The sequence below is a fragment of the Etheostoma cragini genome, chromosome 12 (genome assembly GCF_013103735.1).
Source record: "Etheostoma cragini isolate CJK2018 chromosome 12, CSU_Ecrag_1.0, whole genome shotgun sequence".
Taxonomy (NCBI): Eukaryota; Metazoa; Chordata; class Actinopteri; order Perciformes; family Percidae; genus Etheostoma; species Etheostoma cragini.
Window position 1 is genome coordinate 8532106 of NC_048418.1, and position 9024 is coordinate 8541129.

The following is a 9024-nucleotide window of genomic DNA, read 5'->3' on the forward strand; positions in this document are numbered from 1 at the left end:
TACAGTAAGACAATAACTGACACATTCTTTTCTTCTTGAATACCTGCAGAACAGGGACATTACATATTCTGTAGATTAAGGTGAACGAGGCGTGTTGTAGCAGTGTTTGCCATTGAGAATGCACTAGCATGCTAGAGCTAGCATGCGACGGTTAGCCACCTTGTCTCGGCTAGTGACATAGAAAGCCGTGCAGATTTTGAACAGCTCACCTGGAGACTAAAGTCAGGACACATTTAGAAATCTGTATCTCACTAAAAACAGCATGGATTGTTTTTTATCCAAGTTTGTATGCGTTTTTTCATAATATGGGCACTTCAAACAGGCCTTAGTTTTGTAAGAAAAAAGAAACATTTCTCCACTTGAGCATTGTCAGCCTTGATTGCCACCCACAATTCCAATTCACAGGTGAAATTAAAAGGTAATTCAGGCTACTAGACTAAAACTGTTAGACTGGTTGTACAGGTTCAAATGTGTCCAAATGTATTACTTGATAAATATGAACAAGGGAGAGTCATGGAAAAGGAATAGACATATTACCAATTAGAAGAGTTACATTCTACAGTATATGCCATATAACTTTCCATACAGTACCGCAAATGTGTGCGTTGTTCTGTGGGATTCCTTCTCAACTGTGATACAGTCCATCACTGCTCAAAGCACATTATTTCCTTGACTTTCATTTTTCTCATCCAAAACTTAAAGTGGGATGTATGGCCGCAGAATTTAGGATATTGTTCCTAAATTGCTCCATCATCTTCTGATTTATGAGGACAGTGTCTCTGTTCAGACCTGTCGTTGTCAACCTGCATGTCTTTGATGCTTTGTGATCCGTGAAATAGACGTTGCAGATGTTGGTATTTTGAGACCCGGTGCTGCCTTCGCTTCTCCTCAGTTTTTCTCTTCTTTTTTCTTCTCCTGCCAGGAGCCGAGTGGGCCACATGAAAAGGATGGCAAGTGACAGCTAGAGAAGAGAAGGGTTATACACTCTGTCGGACAGTCCATGAGGATGATTAACGGTGTAACAACGTTAGGTTACACTATCAGGTAGGCTCTCATTCCCAAGCCTTGTTCCATGTTTTTGCTATCTAACACACGCTAGAGAATGTAGTAAATACTTTCACTCTATCTCTCTCTTCACCATCCCTCGACACTTGCAATGTGAAAACATGCTTCTTTATTATAAAGATCTTTTTCTGCAGTAGAACACCTGTGAAGTGCTGTGTTAAATATTGTGTATTCAACACAAGTATGAGAGTTGCAAACCACTCAGCTTGTTTTGACGTTTGTTGGAAGTCAGATTCATTTACACGGTATAGTCCCTTCTCACAAAAGCCTGTGTGAGCAAACACACATCTGACGAACAGCCAGTCAGAAAAGATAACGATTGAATTCAGCAAAAAACGACAAGGAAACAAACAAAGCACAATGTAAAATAGCCCGACGTGCAGTCTGACTGATCTACCCTTGCCATATTTACCCATTATGACCATCTTTAGAAAATCATCTGTGTCGAGCAGAAAAACCCTGTTACCTGCAGGTGTGGAATAAATCAAAATGTAACCATTCAAATAGATGTGACCTTTAGCGTATTAGTGTGAAAGTGTGTTTTGCAAGCATTCATTTGTCTTTTAAATCCTTGAATGTTGACACTCAGTTCAGTTTGAGGCAGTGCAACAACCTCTGTGAAATTCAACCGATTTGTCTCAATAACTCCATCAAAGTCCTTTGAGCATCATTGTCATCCTATTAGTGGGCCTCTCTGGGGGAAGACAACTTCATTGAGCCATGGCGAGTGGGATCTGACAGCTGAATGGGGGGTTTGAATAGTGACTGGGGTGCGAGGGTGAGGACAGAAAGGTGCAAGAAAGGTATAGTGGAGGAGAGGTGTGTAAAAGACACTTGAATTGAGAGTAATGAATCCGGAGAGGAGCACAGACATCTCTTTTATCTTCAAGCAGCCTTGAAGCGCTCTTTCATCATCATCATCTGACAATTGTGCATGTTCATAGCTCATGGTGTACACATTTACCTGCAGGGAGGAAAGACAGATTTCCCTTTCAAAGAATATACTCCCCCACTTTCCCCTTTGTCTGCAACGTTTGGGAGCAGAGTGAGGAGTCAATAAAGACATCCACTGTGAGGGACAGGCCAGGTGACAATTATTTACCCTGAAATTAGCCTTGTTATTGTGCCTAATGAACGTGTGTGGAAATTACCAGTGAAAGCTTCGAATGGCAGGCTTACAATGCAGCATAAAAAGGGCATGGCGGTGTTTAAAGAGTCCCTCATTAGGGTGACAGAAAACGATGTGAGGAGCTACAGTTTCTTGTACATTTTAAAAGCTGAAATAATTAGAGGGGAAGGAAGTTTCATTCCTATGAGTCATTTTAGTTTGTCTGTTGTAAGAGTTCAAATCAAGGCACAGCAAGTCAGTTGTATTCTTTGTTATTCGTACTAGCGGCATGGTTCTAGGGATGTAAATAACAGTCTGTGACCAATCCAGACTGAAACATCTCAGCATTTATCTGATTGATTGACATAAAATTGTAGAGAAAAGCATAGTCCCCAAAGGATAAGTCCTACAGACTTTGGTTTATCCTGCTTTTTCAACTATCATGTGAAATATCAACACATTTTCAACACAGTTCCAGAAGCTTTTAAGTCTGAAGACATTAATGGCTTCAGACATCACATCCCTCTTTGGTTTCCTCCAGGCCACCACGAGGTTAACATTTGTGGTTTAAATGTACCATAATATTTCAAACAGACATTCATGTTCATCACTTTTTGACGCACTGGGTAGTGACAATGTACGGTCGCAGTTTTAAACAGTCTTCAGTTAGTTGAAAGGTGTGTCTCATGCAGACGCTTAAGGCTGCCAAATTCGTTTTACATTAACGCATCTGTGGTTTGCAGAAACAGACCTATGTGCTGTAGTTAGAACAACATATCCACCGACCTAATGTGAGTGGTATTGTGCCTGTGTGCTTTTGAGGTCAACTTGATCTGACCATAAACTCCCATTTGTCCTGTTATTTTCCTTTAGTCTCTTTTATTTCTGTTATCTTGTTTAGATTCACAAAGCCTTGGGATAAGTGCTGCTGTTTTACTTAAGTTACTCAACGTAATGCCTTTGCCTCGGCTGCACCTACTCATGTCTTTCCATTGATTTTATATGCAATCATGCCATGTCTAAAATTCCCCTCATGCATTTACCTCAAAGCAATAAGCACAGCAACAAAGGCACTGTCACGGTTATAGATGGCTGTAGACATGTAGTCTTGCCTTTGTGTCTCTTGACTGAACGCAAAGGCAGGATATTAAAAGAGCATAAAAGCCTGTGCTCTCTTCTCTCTGACCTTTCTTAGGTGATCTCAACCTGGTTTGTCACTTTGTATACAAATGTGTGTGTGTGAGAGAGAGAGAGAGAGAGAGAGAGAGAGAGAGAGAGAGAGTGAGAGAAAGTAAGAGAGAGAAAGACAGTGTGAGTCAGTGTGTGCTGCTAAACTAAAGCTCAGTGGCCTTCCTTGGTCCACAAGCAAAGACTTGATGTGACCATCTGACTGGATTTACTGTGACCCAGTTAAGCTGATCCTCGGCTACTGCTGCCATGGAGACAACCTGGCTTTGCTTTCTTAAATTCCTTCTTAATTGAACAGACAGCTTACTTACACAACAACTTTCAAAAGGCATTTAGGTAGGTAGTTTATTTTTCTTTGAGGTGAGGTTTGTCACGGGCTTAGTCATCAGAAACATGACTTCACCCCGGTCTACTCTGCTCAAAGCACACTGAGCCTCGGACAGGGATAACAGTTATTACTATACTGGCAGACGTATAAATCTGATCTAAGCAATCTGACAAGTCTACATCTTCATTTTATCTATTCTGCTGGTGAATGCTGTCCGGAGAGATGAATGGTTTGTGATTTTGAGACGTATTTACAACATCCAGCTGAGGTTTTCGGAGCTGTCCTTTGATATGCCAGTTTCCTCCTCATTAATTGTCCGCATCTTTCCTGGCTGTGAGATTGCTGTTTGTCCAGTTATGGCAGCTTCTGCTTTCCAAAAGTCCCCACAGGCCGAAAGTGCTGATTCTGCGTGATTTTATATGAGAACTTATTCTCTCTTAATCGCAAAATGGTCTACAGATGCCTTTTTTTGTGTGAGTCAGCCCCAGTTTGATTAATGTGATCGGGGAGCGCTGAAAGTGCTGCCAGGCTCAGTGGTGTCACCCAACACTGCTGAATAAATGAACAGAACTAATTGTTTGTTTATGATTTGAAATATTAATAACTTCAATGTATGAGGTCGTCACTTGAAGTCATTATTGCGCTATGGCTGGTGTGGCTTCGTTTAACCATTAACAGTAATAGCATCGGCTGCACTGGCATTAGGACGTTTAATCAATAAGGCTACATTAGTTGGACTTTGATGCAATAATATTATTCCCTTAAGAAAGAAAAACTGTGTCTATTCATAATTAAAGTAACTTGCATAATGTTTTTGGGAAGTGTTGGGGGGTAAACATTTGAAGGGGAAACTGCTGGAGATGGCAGCGAAGATAGTGGCTTCTTTTAATGAGATGATGAAATATTCTCCAACAGCTTACAGCACATTGCACAGCTTCACTTTACTGTATGTCATTCAATGAGAAAAACTAAGTGAAATGATATCACAGTTACAGTTGCACACTAGATTAGGGACCTTGAATGCAAGTGAAAGTGGCCTTGACGATTATCATTAAGTATGATTGCACTTCAAGGATCCTCAAGTTCCAGGCTGACAAGTATTCCCGAGCCACTGATTAATGGACTATTATACAGTATGTTCTTCTCTAGAGCCACTTAGAGGACACTTTAGGGTTTCCACAGACAGTGGGGTAATCAGACCGTACAGTGCTTGTGTACTCTGGACATCCAAAGCAAGTGATTTTGGTCTAATGTTTCAGTTTGGAGCCTCATCAGGATTTCTGCAGTCTGCCTCACTAATGCTGCAAGTTTAAAGAGGATGACGGTGAATCTGGAGCCTAAATCCCATCTACCTCTTGGTGAAAACCCCAGGCAAAGTTTTGTTTACGCTGTGCTCTATCAGTAATCTGGAAAGCATTGTAAATCCTTCACATCTCCACTTTCATCTCCATACAGCACCTTGATCATCACTGCATCATTAGTGCTGCGGCAATAATGAGAGAGTGGGATGAAGAATTGCAACCTTCTGGATACATTGCTTTTGTGGGGCGTGTGTGTGTGTGTGTGTGTCTGTGTGTGTGTTTTTGTGGAGGGGATGGGTGCACCGACACTGCTCATTATAGAAAGACTTTATGTAAATCCAAAAGCCTCTGTTGTTGTTAATCTTTGTGAGGAAGCTATCCCGAACATTTTATTGTGCAGCACACAGCTCTCAAAATGAAATAAGATGGTGATGTTGATTATGGCAGATAGTGTGGAGCAAATAGCCAGATCTGAGCTATTGTTAGACATCTAATCAGTAACTTCATTTTGTTTTATTGCACAATGGACAGTCTTCTGGAGTAGCAAAACAAACCAATATATTGGTTTGCAGATGTATAAGGTGAACACTTTCCATTTTCACATATTTACTAGCAGTCATTTTTACACTTTATAGTTTCCTCTCTGGCCACAGCTGAAATTCTCTAAAAACTGAAATGTATATAGGTATTGTCAGTTATGATTTTATGTCATTTGCTGCTTAGTAAATATTTAATATTCATCAGAGTTTCTTCCCTGACATAAAACGTCGGGATTGTCACCCTGCCTTGCCGACTGATTTCATTATTCCATCAGTCTGGGTTATTTTGTGCCATTGATACTGTCTATAGTTCGTGCTGATTGAGCGGATTTTCCACCCTGTCAGTTAAATCCCAGGAGAAACACTTAACATCAAGACTACTTTTGACAATAAAAAACACACATATTTTAAAGATGCATTAGTGACAATTGGAGTGAAGTGCAAAAATGTCAGTATTGCATTGAAAAGCCATCAGTCAAATTCTCCGTCAAATCTGATCTTGGGCGATCATATGGTTCAGTTTGCTTATCTCCGTGAGCAGTGGCAACGTATTCAAACAGCGGTGTGTCAGATCTCATTGGATTTGAAAGGATGGTATTACACTGCTGGATCAGACTAACATTATTTGATGTCTTTTCATTATTCCAGTCTACATTAGACCCCCTATTACTGCTGGCAGAACATAGCCACACTCTTAATCTTCTAAATTAACATGTCCTTATGCTGATGGAATGAGGCTTTAATAGCTCTCAGTAGACGGCATTTAGAGTGAAGGAGAGAAAAGCTATTTGAATGTCCCCATTGCCAATCCACATCTCCTAGAGACAAAAACTGTACTACTTAGTACGGATGGCACATGTGGACGTCCAATTAGGACACAAAGCAAACAGTCTCCAAGCAGCCAAAGTTTTTGCAAATGTAAAGCCAACAATACAAATGGGAAACATAGTGATCAATAACCTGTTTCCTGCTCTGTTGTGTGCTCAGTTTATAATAAAAAGGTCTAGAAAGAAACAATGCGCCACGGTTAGTTTCCAAGGCAGGTCTCCCTCGTGGCTTTTAAAGCAAGCTGTCTGGCCTGTTCTGATGTATCGTCAGCTATTATTCCTGATGCCACCCATGGGGTCGTCCTCTCCATAAACTCTTCCCCTTCACTGAGCCCCTGCCTCCCATCACCAGCATGCTTGTTAAACAGGCACACACATTTGTCTAACTCATGTTTCCTCCAAGGCCCACAAGCCTGCCAACCCAAAGCTCCTGCTTATCACTCAGTCTCTGCCCCGTGTGTGTGTAAGTAAATGTGTGTGCATAGCTGCTTACACACATTTATACTAATGTCCTGTCCCAGATAAAACTTAAGACCTTAAAAAGGGTCATAAATCAATGACAAAATAAGCCCCCCTAAATTTCATCTCAGCCCCCTAAAAATGATAATAATAAAACATTTTTTGTTTAAAAAAACAAAATCAATTTAAGTTAGAGTTTGCAAACTTGTCTGTTAGTGACAGAAGACAAACAATAACAGGTTCAAAGGGCTTGAAACAGGTTTAATATCCTGTTGCTGTCGCAGATGTTTTACACTTGTAACCCCGTCAAGGAAAGGGTTAACCGAAATGCAGTTTTGGACAATCAGAGGTCACGGTGAAGGACTCCTAAAATTGCTGAATGTTAGAACATGGTGTTAATGTATTGGTTGTTATTATTGTGACTTATAAAGTGTCAGGTTTAGTTCCATCATAGTGTTATTAGTGTTAAAGAATGTTAGTTGACGTAGTTCAGTAGTAACTGTAAAATAGATTTTTAAAGGGGAACTATTCAATTTTTTTATAGCTGTTTTTGCCTTACCTGAACAGCTTCTGAGTAATTGGAATGGTTATATTATTTTTCAGGTTGAATGGTGGTCATCACACTTCCCCCTAAAGCCTGTGAGCGGATAAACCAGCCTTGCAACTTTGTGCCGGCGAGCCGCCAGCCAAAGCGTCAGGAAGTATCGTGTGATATCAGGTCTTGCGATGTAATGAATTGCTTCACGCCGCTGCACACATACACCCATTCAGGAACCGGCTAACAAGGTAGCAATGGAGTTTTTCACACTATCGCTATGGCTGAGTCGGCAAGAAAAAAAGCAGAAAGCTAGGAAAGCATTTTCTGAGGAAGCGAGAAAGAGGAAAACGGCAGACTGACGAGCGAGGAGTCAGACACAAGTAAACAAAGGAGCTGCCAAATCTCTATTATGAAGCTGTAGGTGGGAGATCTATAAAGAAACCCGCGAGCAAAAAAACTGCGTTGCGCCCCTTTAAATGGGTGGTTCTGATAACTAGTATGCTCTTGTGAAGTCTGACAGCTCAGGTAAAGTGTCCAATAACATTGTAAAAAACATTGTATGTCAACGTTTGTGCTCAAAGGCAGTCTATAGAAGATGTTTGTAATGAAATTAATTCCTTGAGGCATTTTGTCAATCTACTCTTTGCAACATAAACTGATTAAACTGTGACACCGCAGCATGATGCATCATACAATAAAGTAATCTGATTGGCAGCAGGGGTGGTGGTAGCAGTGTGCATCAACAACCTTTTCACATTCATTCGGAACGGTAGCATCAGTGCAAATTGTGTCTAGCTTTAATCTCAGGAGAAACATGTCCGGTGAATTTTGATTAAGCTATGGCTTTGCTACAAGTTCTTTAGATGCTCGTCTAATCAAAGCCGCACCATGCTGCTAGCCTACGGCTCTGCTGTCGACAGCTTGGGGGATTCAAACGGATTTCCCTATTGGTCATAGTCACTCTTTTGAGGGTCCAACTCGCTCCGGCGCTGGACAGGAGTACTATCCTTGTCACTGATACCTAGCTTACTATTGTTTGATGCTGGGCATGTCTCTGCAGCACCCCACCTCATCTATCACAGTAACCGTGAATGGCGGACAGGAGCAGCGGAGGAACATAAGCAGGCTGCTCCGACCCTCCCTTCTCGTACTATATACTTAGTAATCTGTGCTGAGGCTATTCCCTCAATGAAGAATGGAGACCTTGTGTTCTGGGGCTCCAGATGGCCAAAGACAACACAGCACACAACACTACAACTCTCCAGAGAGATAAGGCGATATGAGGATATTGTGATGCATGCAAGCTTTTTGTGTAAAAGTGACTAAAATGTAACGTGAGAATAATATGTTATTTTCTAATTTAGCTTCTTATTTTGAGCAATGGGCTCATGCATGAACATAATATTTTATGCAACAGTTCACGTGAGAGATTTCTGGATTGTTGTTTGTTTTTCTCACTACTTTGAAGTTGCTGAGTTTGGAAAAGGTGATGGCATGCATTTTAATGCGCCAATCAGAATCAAAACATGATGACAGTTGTCAGGTTGATTGCTCATGTTGTCAGGCCACTGTCAATCAAATCTGATCAAACCACATCCACACTGTCCTGAAGAAGCAGATTATTAAATGTTGAACTATTAATAAATTATATTGATGTTTTGTTTCCCAAAC